Source organism: Pseudorasbora parva, chromosome 10 (assembly GCF_024679245.1).
Source record: "Pseudorasbora parva isolate DD20220531a chromosome 10, ASM2467924v1, whole genome shotgun sequence".
In the NCBI taxonomy this organism is placed as follows: Eukaryota; Metazoa; Chordata; class Actinopteri; order Cypriniformes; family Gobionidae; genus Pseudorasbora; species Pseudorasbora parva.
Genome location: NC_090181.1, coordinates 36186077 through 36202898, shown reverse-complemented (window position 1 = coordinate 36202898; position 16822 = coordinate 36186077). Strand labels below are relative to the sequence as shown.

General features: G+C 43.4%; 1 protein-coding gene across 3 annotated transcripts in view; it reads right to left on the bottom strand.

Moving 5' to 3' along the window:
* zmp:0000001267 (b(0,+)-type amino acid transporter 1) overlaps positions 1 to 16822 on the bottom strand; it is a 168448-nt gene that overhangs the window by 87641 nt on the left and 63985 nt on the right. The gene's annotated exons all lie outside the window — the stretch shown is intronic.

Below are 16822 nucleotides of genomic sequence, written 5' to 3'. Positions count from 1 at the left end.
AGTGGAGGATTCCACTCGAGACCGAGGCTCTCGGCCACTCCATCAGACTCGGACAATGCAGACACTCGCGCGGGAGGCGGCATAGCCGAATCCTCTTCTCCTGGGGAATCTAGCCTGCCTTGTGATGTGGTGATCAACATGGCGTCATCCGTCGCTGCCCTGAATGAGACACCGGGCCCAGTCCAGGACCCACCAGTGCCTTCACCTGGAAGCACCACAGGCAGTGTTGCGGAGGGGGGTGCACCCCAAAGCATGTGCGGCGGGTTGTTCCACACCATTACCCTGAACACCAGCCAAAGTGCTGCCTCTCGCAGAGACATCAGATTGGGGTGTGGTAGAGGGGACTCTCCCTCCAGCATAGGAGGGAGAGCAAACATTCATATTTAGATAATGCATTTAGATAATGCATCTCGATCTCGCAGTGGGAACATGACACATCCATGAACGCCAGATCAGGCACTAAGCCCAAGCATACCAAGCAGCGCTTATGCCCGTCAAGCGGACTAACCTGCCGACCACACCCAGGAACGGAGCACGGGCGAAACATCTTTAAAAAGACGTGCCATGTGCAGCTCTTTTTGTGAGGAGTTTTACTCAAGCAGAGTGTTGAAGTGCCCAGGGAGAACACACACAGATCACTGCACAGCCCGACAGGAATGCGGAACCCGCTGGAATGCACCGTCACACCAACACTCTGGGGAGATATTCGTCTTGAACAAAAAGATTGCTAAGGTACTGCTAAGGATTGCTGACTGCTATGCAACGATGTTTATACCCACGCTGTGGGTGGGGGGGGGGGCCTTGCATTAGGCAAATTCTGCAGACCCATGACATTTTCATGTCATTGGATCGTTTTGATTGAGATTGAAGACAGCTGGCTTTCTAAGCGAAACCCCCATTTCGTCGGTACTGACGGAACTCGTAGTGTACGGACTGAAAGGGAACTAGAGTATAGCATCTCATTCCCTCTCAGGGAACTATAATTCCCTTTCAGTCAGTACACTACGAGTTCCGTCAGTACAGACGAAATGTTTCCATATATGAACACAAAGCACCAATTCAGCACCAGGGAATTTGTTTCTATACTGATTTCTTCTGTGCCCTGATTATCTGCTGATTATACAATAGCTGTCAAAAGTTTGGGAAGAAGTCTCTTATGCTGCATTAGCAAGGCTGCATTTATTTAATCGAAAAAACTAAAAACATTAAAAAACAGTCATATCAGTCCTTCCAGTTTTTCCAATTCGGCGATCGCTGAATACAACGCAAAAACAGCGGAAATTATGCATTTTTTTGTCATTTCACTGCAAAATAATCATTCTTTTTCTCCAATAATAATAATAATAATAATAAAATATTTAATTGAACTATCTCTAAACTATTTAAAGCTTTAAAGCATTGTTTTCATGAGGACTACAGACATTGTGGTGCTTAAAAAGTATTTGGTCTTTGTGAAAGCGAAAGTGAATCTTTCTTGCCTGCCAAAACAGATAAGTGCAAAGGATCGGGCGAATTGAATACTACTCTAGATGGATGAATGACCAAATAAAATGATGGAGGAACTCGGGGCCAGGGCCGGCCCTGACCAATTTGCTGACCTAGGCAAGATTTTACTTGGTGCCCCTTGTATCAAGGTTTTTATATGTTGGTTGTGTTTTTATAATTTTTAAAATAAAAATAAACAAAGACACACACACACACACACACACACACACACACACACACACACACACACACACACACACACACGTTTGTGGGGACTCTCCATAGATGTAATGGTTTTTATACTGTACAACCCGTATTTTCTATCCCCCTACACTGCCCCTAAACCTAAACCTACCCATCACAGGAAACATTCTGCATTCTCAAAAAAACATATCCTGTATAATATATAAGCATTTTGAAAAGTGGGGACCGGCTCACTTTTCAATGAGCCGGTTGAAAAGTGACTACTATCAGCTATTACTATCCTTTTGGGGACATTTGGTCCCCACAATATAAACAAGGACACACACACACACACACACACACACACACACACACACACACACACACACACACACACACACACACACACACACACACACACACACATATATATACAAAAATGTGTGTATACGTATTTCCTCCACTAAACTATGCATGCTCATGTTTTCACCATGAATTAAACTTTAAGAAATTTTTATATTTACTGTGCATTTTATTTAATTTTTTAGCTATTTTGGACAAACCTGTATATAAATATCAGAAATATTTCAGAAAATAAATTTTAAAAACGCCATATATCCCCTTACAATTGCACAACTGAGTAAAAACAGTTGTGCAATTGTTAAAGGGGGGGTGAAACACTCAGTTTCAGTCAGTGTCATGTCAATCTTGAGTACCTATAGAGTAGCATTGCATCCTGCATATCTCCGAAAAGTCTTTATTTTTTGAATAATTATATAAGAAAGATGCGCTGTTCCGAGTCTTTCCGAAAAAAGCCGAGCGGGTGGGGGCATGTCGTGTGAGCGGAGCTAAATAATGACGTGTACTCGCTGCTGCTATGTTGAGTCGAATGCGTCGTAAAGCTGTGTCAACAGCGGGAAAAAAACTTTATTCAAAATAAAAATATGGCTTTTAATCAGATACAGCCATACATCTATGATCCGGAATCAGACCCAGAGGCTGCAGTTGAACAGGAGCAGCAGCAAAAACGACTAGCGCAGGACGTCTGTATGTGGTACAAGTTATACACTAACTATATAATATGCTTAGCGGCTTGTGTTATTTACATATTTATACTTGAATTATATCGTCGTATTTTTGTCTTTGAAGGTGTACATGTGGGAAGTGCAGTTGTGCACGTGTGTTTGTGTGTTTACGCGTGGTTTGTGTAGACAGTAAGCGGACTAAAAAAAACACAGACATTTGAAGCAGTCTCACTCACCCTTCTAACGTTGGGACTGCTCCATCATTCAGCATTAGGCGATTGGGAAAATCCGGCGTTGAGCTGGGCCTTGTTTATGAAACAGTCGGCACCGAAATGCAGCGAACAGATATAAACATTCGCGCAACTCAGTTGCTGATCCGGAAAAGCAAATTACATCCACTGTTGCCTTAACGCGGGGGTTTTGGCGAATCTGTGCAGGACTGTCTTGGTCTGGCAACCAAAAACGCACTTTTTTGGTGACATTATGTGCACATCACCTGTCCAGCATCCTACAAGCCAGCGCTTTGATGGGCGTAGCCTGTTACTTTCGCTCTCTCCCTCTCTCTCTCTCACGCGCTTCCGGTAGAATTGTCCGTAAGGCCCATACAAGGAAATTCCGCCCCCATTAACGTCAAAGGGGACGCATGAGCTCAAAAAACTTGCCGAAACTTATGACTAACCGGAAGTAGTATTTTTGACAAAGAAATACTCCCATCAAACGTCCACCTTAACTTTTGAAACTTTGTCTATGTTTAGTATGGGATTCCAAGTCTTTAACAGTGTAAAAAGATCAGTATGCATGAAACAGCATTTCACCCCCCCTTTAAGCTATTAAAAAAAATTATGTTTATAAACAATTGACATGATTTTTTACAGATTCTGATCACCCAGAACAGTTGCTTACATAAAGTTTAAGATAAAAATAACTGGAATTAATTAGCAAACATTCATATTTAGATAATGCATTTAGATAAACTGTTCATTTATTTCATCACTTTACCTCTGTCTTTATCCCCTTTTTCCTTTCTATTCCTGTATCAGAGGGCTTCGGTCTTTTTGACACATTGGCCATCCGTCATAAATAATTAGGCAACTTTCCAACTTTCACTGGCGCGAGCAAACAAGCACATTCCTGTCTGTTAGATGCGCGAGAGGCGACGCAACAAAAAATTCCCAACGTTAAACTGATTGCGCATTCAATATCGGACACACTAAAGCACTCGCTGGGCAGGAGGAGATTGATGCGATGGTCTGGGAAGAGTCTGGGGATTTGTTTAAGTTTTTTTAAAGGTAGTATTTCGAATTAATATTAATAGAAAGTAGCAGTAATAAAACCGGAAAAAAATCACTAATTTTGGCGCCCCTATGGACGAGTGGCGCCCTAGCATTTGCCTATTCCGCCTGTGCCACGGGCCGGCCCTGCTCGGGGCCTCCGGAGAGGCTCACCTGAGCAAATATAAGCGCACGTATCGATTTAGGAGGGGAATGGCGCAGCAAGCGAAGACACCAGCGTGTATGATATGCCCGATAACACTAAAAAATAGTTAATAAAAGTGCTGTATACCACAAACTCAATTTGCTCCTGACACACAGACTGATGTCACACTAGCTGAGGATTCTGTGCGTCCTCAGCACTCGCGAGTTTACAGATCTGTTTTATATAGGCTTAATGTCCTAGAACAATCATAATCAAATACACCCACGATTATGCCTAAATGTCCATTTTGGTGGTGTCTTGAGTGAATAGGTTTGGGACGTGTGACAGTATTGGGTCCGGTATTACTGTAGACAGTAATATTTAAAGTGAAAGCAACTTAATATAGACCATAGGCTACCTATCAAATAACAACCAGTAGCCTGACTTAAACGTAAAAAAATAAATAAAATAAAAAACCACTTAAAGACACAGATACAAACTTTTTTATTATGTTGTAGGCCTATTTATTTGTCCTTGTATCATTTGTTTATTAGTTCTTATTTTATTACTGATTGTTTACTTGATTAATTAATTATTTGAGAACTTTTAGGCATTTGTTTATTGCTGTATTTACTTTTCCCAGATATAAAAATATAATTTATTGTGATGACAGCTTCTCAGTGTCACATGATCCTTCAGAAATAATTTTGGCAACGGCTACATTAATCCGGTGTAACTCCGGTGTTAAATATCCGATGTAAAATAATACATACTCACAGTACAAGCAGGCGTGGGTCGATAAACCAGGGCAAACAGGAATATCAGAGGCAGGGCATAAATCGTGGTCATAACAGGCAAATGGTCAGGGCAGGCAGCAAACAGGCAATAATCAGAGTCCATGCAAACAAAGATCAAGGGTAGGCAGAACAGGGTCGTAAGCAGTCATCCAAAGCAGAGTCAAACACAGGCAGGAATAAACACAGGGAATAACGCTCAGAAAAGTAGCCGGGGCAAACAAGACTTTGCAAAGAATGTGTGTGAGCAGAGTTTATGTAGGCATGATGATTAGGAACAGGTGTGCAGTAATCAGTCCAGAGTGAGGGTGTATGGGAAATTAAGTCTGATATAAGATTAGTACTTTGGGGAGTTCGACCTCTGGTGGCCGACGGTGGAATCTTCATCAGCATTTGTGACAGATGCAGTGGGGTAGATGCGGTAAGTGGCAGGTTATTCCAGACAGTATGCATCTGGGTTAATCTGTTTGTCCCATACCTGGGGCTGAGCTTTTTGCATGGGAGTTGTAGATGTAGGTTCCAGGTGGATTGTCCTGCTACACACCATACTACACACCATTGTCCTGGTGTGTAGTTTGGATCAGCCTATTGCTTGACCCTGTTTATGGCTCGTTGAAGGTGTACGTGAGTCTGGTTCTAGATAGTTTCGCTGCGCTGGAACCAATTGTTTACAGCGGGAACTTCAGATGGTTCCCCTGACCAGGGAAATAGTGGCGGCTGGAATCCTAGGATGCATTGGAAAGGTGTGAGTTTAATGGAAGGTTTAAGGATTGAGTTTTGTGCGTATTCTGCACAGGAAAGGAAAACGACTCCAGTCTGTCTGATTCTGCTGGCAGTACATGCGGAGGAACATGGAGATTTCTTGGTTTAGTCACTCGGTTTGTCCGTTGGACTGTGGGTGATTGCCGGAGGTGAGACTTATATTCACAAATAATATTCGAAAGAAAGTGGACCATACCCTTGATGTGAATTGAAATCCTCGATCTGACACAATGTCCTCCGGAAGTCCATAGTAACAGAATACGTAGTGGAGCAGATGTTCAGCGGTTTCAAAGGCTGTGGGAAGCTTCGGCAGAGGAAACAATCTGCATCCTTTAGAAAAACGGTCAAAAACAGATAATATGGTGGTGTTACCTTATGATATTGGTAGTTCTGTGACGAAGTCGATGGCAATGTGTGACCAAGGGCGTTGTGGAATGGGTAATGGTTGCAGTAGACCTGCTGGAAGTTGTCTCAGGGTCTTGGCTGTGGCACATGTGTGGCAAGAGTTGATGAATCCGATAACGTCATTCTGTAGTGTTTCCCACCAGAATCGATTTCTTATCAGTCGTGTTGTTGTTGTAATCCCTGGGTGACCGGAGCTCGTGGCCAAGTGAACCCAGCGCATGACCTTTTCCCTGAGTTCTGGTGAAATGAATGTTCGATCGTTGGGGCATTCTGCAGGAGGTGGATTCTGTGCATGTGCTTGCGTGATCTCGGACATAATATCCCACTGAACAGGGCCTAGGACTAAGGTGGAAGAGAGGATGGTCACTTGTTAAGTGTTTTGAGGGGTGTGATCAAATTGTCGGGATAGGGCATCTGCCTTGGTGTTCTTTGAACCTGGGATATATGTAATAGTAAAACTGAAACGAGTGAAGAAAAGTGCCCATCTGGCTTGCCTGGGATTCAATCGTTTAGCTGAATGTAGATACTCCAGTTTTCCGGTGATCGGTTAGTACTAAGAACGGATGTCTTTCTCCTTCCAGCCAATGTCGCCACTCCTCAAACGCAGCCTTCATATCCAGTAGCTCACGGTTTCCCACGTCATAATTCTGTTCGGTGGTTGAGAGTTTTCTGGAGAAGTAAGCACTTGGAAACATCTTAGGTGGGTTACCTTGTCGTTGGGAGAGAATGGCACCGATTCCGGTGTTGGAGGCATCTACTTCTACCACAAACAGCAAGTGTGGGACAGGATGGTGTAGAATGAGAGCGGTAGTGAAACGACTCTTTAATGTGTTGAATGCCTGGAGAGCATCTGTTGACCACTGTAATTTGTTGTTTCCTCCTCTGGTCAGTGCCGTGAGCGGTGCAGTGACTGAACTGAAATTCCTGATGAATCTTCTGTAGAAGTAGGCGAACCCCAGGGACCTTTGAAGCTCCTTCAGTGTAGCAGGTTGAGGCCAAACCAGGAATGCCTGAACCTTCTTCTCGTCCATCGCCACTCTTTCCGGACTGATGATGTACCCAAGAAACGATACCGATGACTGATGGAACTCACATTTCTCAGCCTTGGCATAGAGCTGATGATTAATCAGGTGCTGCAGTACCATGCGGACCTGTTGAACATATTCCTCCATGGTGTCTGAGTAGATCAGTATGTTATCGATGCACACCACCAAGCACTGATTGAGCATGTCTCTGAAGATGACGTTGATGAAGGATTGGAACACTCAAGGACTATTGGACAGCCCGAAGGGCATGACGAGGTTCTCATAGTGCCTGTTACTCTTGGAGAAGGCTGTCTTCCACTCGTCCCCCTCCCGGATGCGAATGAGATTGTAGGCGGAGCGGAGATCGAGCTTGGTGAAGAATCGGGCAGTTCTCAACTGTTCTAGAGCCGCTGGGACAAGAGGTAGTGGGTATCTGAATTTAACTGTAATATCATTAAGGCCACGATAGTCAATGCAAGGTCTCAGACCTCCATCCTTCTTTCCCATGAAGAAGAAGCCGGCTGCAGCCGGTGACGTGGATGGTCGAATGAAACCCTTCGCTAGCTCTTCCTTGATGTAGTCTTTCATGGCTTGATCCTCAGGCTCAGAAAGTGGGAAGATGCTTCCTCTAGGTGGCATAGTTCCTGGCAGGAGGTCTGTGGCACAGTCATTGTTGTGATGCAGTGGGAGTTGTGATGCTTTGGACTTACTGAAAGCCTCGATTAGATCGGCATACTCCAGTGGGACTCCTGGACTGGTGTTTATGGTGTTAATCAGGGCCGTGGTTTTGCTGGGTTGTGGTTGCGTTGAGCATAGACATTTGGCATGGCAGGTGACGCTCCAACGGGGGATCTGTTTTTCTTGCTAGGATATCTGCGGGTCGTGTTCTTGAAGTCATGGGAAGCCCAGAATAACCTGGTTATGTGGAGAATTAATGACAGAGACGGATGAGTTCGGAGTGAAGAGCGCCCATTTGGAGCTTGAGTTCGGTAGTGGTGTATTGCACATGGCAAGAACCCAGAGGGCGCCCATCTAGCACTGCCACTGCCAAGGGAGAGTTACAGGGGGTTAGAGGAATGCCATATTGCCATGCCAGCACTTCATCAATGAAATTGCCTGCGGCCCCAGAATTAACTAATGCTTTGGTGTGTATCATCTTAGTCTCGTATGTCAAGGTAATGGGTAGATCAAAACAGTTGTTCTGAGAGATGGCAGAAATCAGTAAACTCACCCTTCGGGCTTGTGTCTGTGGAGGTCGGCTCGGGCAGTCGGCTTTCAAGTGTCCATCGAGACCCCAATACAGACAGAGGTTATTCTTGACATGGTGATCCCGCTCCTCCGTGGATAGGTGAGAGTTTCTGACCGGCATGGTTTCTTTGTTATTGGTTGATGGACCATTAAATTGGGAATTTCCTGGACGTTGGCTGTTTTGGCGTGAACGAATGAGATTGTCGATGCGGATAGCCAGCTCGATGAACTGATCTAGGGTTTTATCTTCATCTCTGCAAGTGAGTTCTGACTGTAGTTCATTGTTAAATCCCTGGCGAAACAAAATTTTCAATGGGTCATCCACCCATATGGTTTGTGCTGCCAGTGTGCGGAAGTTGAGAGCGAATTCCACAGCTGTACTGTTCCCTTGACGTAATGCAAGCAATTGCTCCCCCACGCTCTGTCCTCCTTCAGAATGCTCGAAAACAGTGCGCAGTCGTTGAATGAAGTGTGAGTAAGTGACTTGTTCTAAGTCTTGATTATCCCAGACTGCCGTTGCCCACTCGAGTGCTTTGCCCGTGAGAAGTGAAAACATCAAGGAAATCTTGCCAGCATCAGCAGAGTAAAGAGAGGGCTGTTGGGTTACATTGAACATTGTACATTGCATGAGAAAGCCCTTACATTTCGATGGAGTGCCGTCAAACTTCACAGGAAACGCCAGGTGAGGGTTGCTTATTATCGTGTTCACAGGTGTTAGTGGTACTACCTGATTCGGGTTTTGGAGACCGCTGGGGTTTAATGAAGTTTCTGGACTGCCTTTACCAGTTCCTCCATCATGTTGGTCAAACAACTATGTTGCCGTTGGTAGATCACGAGTTGATTTGCTTGTGCTGTTAGCTCATGGGGAGAAGTGCATAGGAACCACTGAATCTTTAAATGGCGAAGTCTTCTGTAACAAAGACAGATTGGGATCCATGTGCAGTTTATTAAAATAATACAAACTCACAGTACAAGCAGGCGTGGGTCGATAAACCAGGGCAAACAGGAATATCAGAGGCAGGGCATCAATCATGGTAATAGCAAGCAAATGGTCAGGACAGGCAGCAAACAGGCAAGAATCAGAGTCCAAGCAAACAAAGATCAAGGGCAGGCAGAACAGGGTCCTAAGCAGTAATTCAAAGTCAAACACAGGCAGGAATAAATACAGGGAATAACGCTCAGAAATGTAGCCGGGGGAAAACAAGACTTCGCAAAGAATGTGTGTGAGCAGAGTTTATGTAGGCATGATGATTAAGAACAGGTGTGCAGTAATCAGTCCTGAGTGAGGGTGTATGGAAAATGAAGTCCGATATGAGGGTAGTACTCTGGGGAGTTCGACCTCTGGTGGTTGATGGTGAAATCTTCACCGGCGTTTGTGACATCCGGATAGATTTGAAAATGTTGTTTTTCAAAAACTTGAGTTTTCATTTTAAAACGCTGTCTATCCACGCTAATGTTTTCGAAAAGTTTCTCGAACATAAAATTCGAACATACTGAACATGTACATACTCATTTCACCCTGTGCTACAAGATACACCCATCGTGCTGAGCTTCGCATCCGGTGTGCGACCCCCTTTAGGCTGTAGCCTAACTACACTAACTAACTTACTATGCTCACTGTTCAGATGTGCAGTCACGCATGAAGTGAAAAAAGCAGAAAGCGGCGCACAAAAAAAGGCTGAATCCAAAACCCCTCTCTAAACCCACATAGGCCCACATAGAAATTGTTAACTGAATTAATATTTTTTAATTGGCTCAAACTTGACTTCAGTATTAAAATGTACATTTGCTCAATTATTTTTAAAGTTAATTGAATTAATAATTTTTAATTGGCTCAAACTTGACGTGCGTTTACTCAACCTGTTTTATAATTAATTAAACGAAAATGTTTTAATTAGGGGTTTCATTTTTAAATGATTTTAATCGTTACTAGGAAGTGCAGTGGAACTAAAATGCAAAAGTTATGCAATAAAATGCATAAAATGTTATAGTGAGGATAAAAAAATGAAAACCCATTGTATTATCTGCATTTATAACATTTGTCATACAAACAATACATTTTTATAACAACAATTAATTTTAAATTTCTTTATTTAAAAAAGGGGGGGGGGGGGTGAAACACTCAGTTTCAGTCAATCTCATGTCAATCTTGAGTACCTATAGTAGTACTACCTTGAGTAGTATTGCATCCTTCATATCTCCGAAAAGTCTTTAGTTTTACTATATTTATAAAAGAAAGATAGGCTGTACCGAGTCTTTCTGAAGAAAAAAACGAGCGGCTGGAGGCGTATCGTGTGGGCAGAGCTAAAGAATGACGAGCACACACAAAGCGGTGACGTCCTCAAGCGTGGAGAAGAAAACGCTACCCTAAATCAGATTCAACTACTACATATATGATCCAGGATCAGATCCGGAGGCTGAAATAAATTGAACAGGGGAAACAACAACAGCAGGACGTCCGTCTCTGTGGTATGTACTATATTTAGTGGCCTGTCAACATTTGTGTGTGTTTACTCGCAGTTTATGAGGACATGATTTGGTTTATGGACTATTGTATGAGACTAAACCTTAGCAGTAGCAAGCAAAGTGGTTTTGCACGTCAGACTTGTGTAACGTTATACATAGAACAACAATGGAGTAATCGTTAGCGCATTTGAATGACGAAGCACGCTTTGTGAGAATGCTAGGTTTATGTTTGGGTGGTTTTACAATAAACAAACTGACACCTATAGTGGTCAGCTAAACAAATGTATTTAAACACACACCATAGATCGCTGTCACGGGTTCAGGGTGTGTCATCGGCCCTCCTTTTGTCTGTGTTTTGTCCTGTTATTTTCAGCAGCTTGTGGCCAGGGCAATCAGCGCTGAGATTCAGTGCAGGTGTGTTCTTATCACGAGCTGAATTCACTCACCTGTCGCTTATTTCCTTCCTCCGTTATATTCCCAGCTGTGTCGTCCCCTGGTTGGGGGGTGATCCGCACTTTCGCGGATTTTTGAGGCTGTACCAAGATCCAACCTCCAGATGGCCATTCTTCCTCCCGGTCGGGTGGTAGCAATGGTCACCTGTGGGGTGGAGTCCAGAGTCCGTTCTGCCCTGCGCAACATCACTGTGCCCACGGGATGCCCAGAGAGTCTGTTATTCGTGCCCGAATCGGTCTGTACTAGCGTTCTCCAGTGGGGTCACTCATCCACGCTGGCTTGCCACCTAGGAGCAACTTGTACCTGTAGTTTAATCAAGCAACGGTTCTGGTGGCTTTCCGTGGTGCGGGACACTCGCCAGTTCGTGTTGGCATGTCCGGTTTGTGCTGCGGGTAAGGGCTCCAATCGACCCCTAGCAGGGTTACTCCAGCCGCTGCCTGTCCCTTCGAGACTCTTGTCACACATAGCGATGGACTTCGTCACAGGCCTACCTCCGTCTAGCGGCAACACGGTAGTCCTCACTGTTGTGGACAGGTTCTCGAAGGCGGCTCATTTTATTCCCCTCCCCAAATTGCCTTCAGCGAGGGAGACAGCGAGTATCGTCTTAGATCACGTTTTCTGTATTGATGGCCTCACGGTTAACGTGGTCTCAGACAGGGGTCCCCAATTTGTGTCAAAGTTTTGGGCAGAGTTCTGTCGACAGCTGGGGCGACTGCTAGTCTTTCCTCTGGGTATCACCCGCAGACAAACGGCCAGGCCGAGCGTGCTAACCAGGATCTGGAGAGAGTCTTGCGTTGTGTGGCATCTGCAGAACCGTCGTCTTGGAGTTCCAGATTAACTACGGTCGAGTACGCACATAACTCCCTTCCGGTCTCGTCTACGGGTTTCTCTCTCTTCCAGTGCTGTTTAGGCTACCAGCCACCTTTATTCCCCTCCCAGGAATCCGACGTCGTTGTTCCGTCCACACACTCGTTTATTCAGAGATGCCTCCATACGTGGAGGGTCGCCAGAGAAGCCCTTACTCGGACTGGTGACAGGAACAAGGCGTCGGCAGATCGTCACCGTACTAAGCACTTTACGTGTGTGGACAGAAAGTCTGGTTGTCTGCTCAGGACATTCCTCTCAGACTCCCCTCACGTAAACTGGGACCCAAATTTATTGGACCGTTTCCCATCACTAAGTTGCTCAGTCCGGTGTCGGTTCGACTCAAACTATTCCCCTAGTTTAAGAATATCCACCTGGTTTTGCATGTCTCTAAGATAAAGCCCGTCATGCATTCCCCCTTCAGCCCCAGACCTCTGTCCCTCCGCCTCCCAGACTCATCGAGGGGTCTCCCGCTTATACTGTAAGGCGGCTCCTTGATGTGAGATCTAGGGGTAGAGGCCATCAATGCCTGGTAGACTGGGAGGGCTATGGTCCGGAGGAGAGATGCTGGGTTCTGGCTCGCGACATTCTGGATCGCGCTATCATCGACCAATTCCATCGGCATCATGGCGAGTCCTCCGGGGACACCCTGAGGGGAGGGGTACTGTCACGGGTTCAGGGTGTGTCATCGGCCCTCCTGTTGTCTGTGTTTTGTCCTGTCATTTTCAGCAGCTCGTGGCCAGGGCAATCAGCGCTAAGATTCAGCGCAGGTGTGTTCTGATCACGAGCTGAATTCCCTCACCTGTCGCTTATTTCCTTCCTCCCTTATATTCCCAGCTGTGTCATCCCCTGGTTGTCAGTAGATTTGTGTTGTTGTCCTGTATGGTGGTATCTGTGTTTCGTGTCTTACCTGTTTTCCCGCTGTTGTGCTCAGGACGCCTAGATGAGGAGGTTTTCAGATGGCCGTGTGCCCGCCTTCCTCGGTCTCTTTCCGCGTCTTGTTCGGGCTGGCACCGGGGGTGTTTCCCGCAGCCTGTGTCCGCAGTTCGCTGTCAATCGCATGCTCCATTGATGAATTAACTAACGTTATACACAATCGTGTTGTTTACTGATGTTTACTTACGCGACAATAGCCTAGACATTTAACAGCATAGACATTTGAAGCCGTTTTACTCACCGCCTGCTTCTAAAGCACAACCGCGAACCTTTATCATCACCGCTCCATCAAAAACACACTTCTTTGGTAACTGTTGATTTCGTGAAGTCCTGTGACAGCAGTGACCGTGGAGATCCACTTTTGCGACGCGACTGAAGCGTGATGTTGTGCCGCTTCCCGTCATTTCTGTGTTCAAATGCAGTGCTGCCTTCCCGGAATGCTGTGCTGAAGCTTTGAAGTCGCTTGACATCACCCATAGGGATAAAGTGAAGCGCGGTGAGAAGAGCCCGTAGGGCCCATACAAGGACCTTCCGCTCTATCAACGTCAAGCAGACCCATACTCGAAAAAAAACTCTCCGAAACTTGTGAGAAACCGGAAGGAGTATTTTTAAAACAGAAATACTCCATCAAACGTCCAACTTAGTTTTTGAAACTTTGTCTATGTTTAGGATGGGAATCCAAGAATTTAACAGTTCTCTTAATTTTACGGGACAATTTCACAAGCTGGAACACGAAAAATCACGTTCAACACAACCACATAACCATAAATAGCGGCCTACATTAGACGTTTGACACGTTTCAGTAAATTTGCTCGTATACAAATCAACACCTTGGCCTATAGATAATGAGAGAAAGATGTTAGTTTCATATGAACATTAATTCGGTGACGACTCTGACTAGTGAACTTGACAGACATCACTTAAATAGCTAATCCCTATTTCCCTTGGATATATTTACTTCTAACTTACTTACTTCACTTCTGACGTTAAATATCCACACAAGCCTAATGTGTTCGACACATTTGTCTGCAATTTAATCATTACCACTTACCTGATGTGTGAACTGCACCCTCAAAATTGCTGGTGCTGCCTCCTGGTGAAACGAAACCTGCGAACTGCGCAATTCGTGAAGTCCTTTGATCTGTAACAATCCTTCCGCGAATACAGATCCTTCCGCGAAATCAAACGAGCAATACAGATCCTTCTGTATGATATTGGAGAAGTCAGACGAGCTCTTGTATGTATTCATTAAAATTAGGCAGATTAAATGCTAGCTACATATGTTCATGAATTATATATTTATATTAAATATGTAATAGAAGTGTTGTAGGATCCATCGTCTTATCATAATGCAGATATATACCATCATAAAAAAACATGGAAAATACATCTAATTTCACAAATGTTGTTCTGATATAGGCTATTACCAAATGTTTCTTACAGCCCATTTCAACAGCACAAACAAAAATCTATTTACCATAGTAAACTATTGTGTGTAAAATATTGTTATTGCCTTAATAGCCTACTTTTATAAAACATTGACTAGATTTGCATTTTTTAGTCAAGTCAGCATTTGCAATTCTAAAAGTTAACTGGATTTGAAAATATCAATTAATTTAATGTTTTTCAAATATATTTGTGCAGACTTAATATAATGTCTTCTTAACTAACCACAAGTAAGAAAATTAGCTCAACATTTATTTTTTTTGCTCTTGGATGATATTGCTAATGATTTTTTGACAGTGCAGTTTGAAGCACAGAGAGAGCAGCGTTGAAGATTATATACATTTAGTTAGGTAGAGACTATACATGTGAATGAACATAAATTGTTATGAGATTTTTGTTTTGTTTCGTTTTTTAACCGGGGGGTTGTGTTCATTGATTGTTGCTGTGTATCTCAGTTCAGCAGAAAAATCACTTTAGTTGCTAGTAATGTTGAAATTAAAGTACAGCTCTGAATTTTTTTTATTTTTTACATTAAGCTCTTAATTTTTTCCAGAGCTGTATTTTCAGTGCAGATTTAGAGATAAAGGCATTTTTTCATTCATCATATTTTTGTCAGACATGGTTACTGGTTGAATTTAGATATTTTGTACCAAAGCAACTTAAACAGAACAACCTCAAAATGAGATACATTTTGTGAAGGATTACCATAGACTGTAAAAAAATATGGACGTAGTGTCCGTGACGTCACCCATAGGATTCCGATAAGCCGTTCTGAAGCTTAAAGTAGAGATGAGCTGGGCGTTGCCATCTTGTGAGCGAGTCAACGTGTGTCGCTCCCGGATAACAGAAAATGGGCAAAAAGGCGGGATGTGCGCGGAGCTGAGGTGACGCAATAACTATAGACGACAGATAAATGGCTATCCACTTGTAACCACGCCCTTAATTATGCAGAACTTTAAGGCTTTATATAACGTAAACATAGGAGTTGTAAAAAAAGTTGTCATGAAGATCAAAATTAGCCTTATAAGCAAAAACCACAATTTGTACCAAGCTGTAAACATGTTTTTTCCTGCTTTAAAGTTGAGAATTTTAACATGGGGCTCAATGAGATTCTGCTCCCTTCTGGAGCCTGTCCCTAGTGGCCAGTTGAGGAATTGCAGTTTACATTACTTCCGTATTGGCTTCAAGAGAGATCCCGGGAGGTTGCCGCTTGAGGATTACCTATGTTTGCTTTAAAAATATGAAAATACATGTTTATCTGTATGAGAATATATTATATTTTACACTAATTTATTTAGTCTGTCAAAAAAACATCAATAGATGTTTTTAGGTATATTACTGTCCAGATCTCAGCTGGTGAGTCGAGTTCATTTACTGGACTCCAAGCTATTTTAGTTGAAGACCCCTGGTATATTGTGTGAGTTTTGATTTTTAAATACATTGTGGGAACTTTTTTGAGACACACACAGACATCAAGAATCAGCATATGAATCTCAAAAACATGTGGCCATTGTTGAGATTCACATGCTGATTCTTGATGTCTGTGTGTGGCAAACATTTTTTTACAGTGCAATGCTGCGGCGAAAAATACTGGAGAAATATCAGAAAGGAGTTTCTCAGAGAAATATTGCAAAGAGTTTGGAGTTATGATCCAGAGACTCTGGAACAATCTCTGTGCATAAGGGTCAAGGCTGGAAAACCATACTGGATGCCCTTCGATCTTCGGGCATCACATACAGGAATGCTACTATAATGGAATTCACAATATAGGCTCAGGAATAATTCCAGAAAACATTATCGGTGAACACAATCCAACATGCCATTCACTGCATTCCCTGCTAAAACTCTATAGGCCAAAAAAGAAGCCATATCTAAACATGATCCAGAAGTGCAGGGGTTTTCTCTGGGCCAAGGCTCATTTAAAATGGACTGTGGCAAAGTGAAAACTGGGTTACACTTTATTTTGATAGTCCACTTTAGACATTCTACTAACTATAAGTAACTTTGCAACTACATGTCAGCTTACTCTCATTAGAGTATTAGCATACTGTCAGTAGACTGGTAGGTTATGGTTAGGTGTTAGGGTTCGGGTTCGGGTTAGTAGAATAAGTTGAATTGTAGTTGCCAATTTACTTATAGTCAGTAGAATGTCTGTTGGGGGATAGACAAAATAAAGTTTTAGTAAATATTAATCATACAGTTTACAAATACTCTAATGACAGTTAGTTGACATGTAGTTGCAAAGTTACTTATAGTTAGTAGAATGTCTAAAGTGGACTATCAAAATAAAGTGTTACCGAAAACTGTTCTGTGG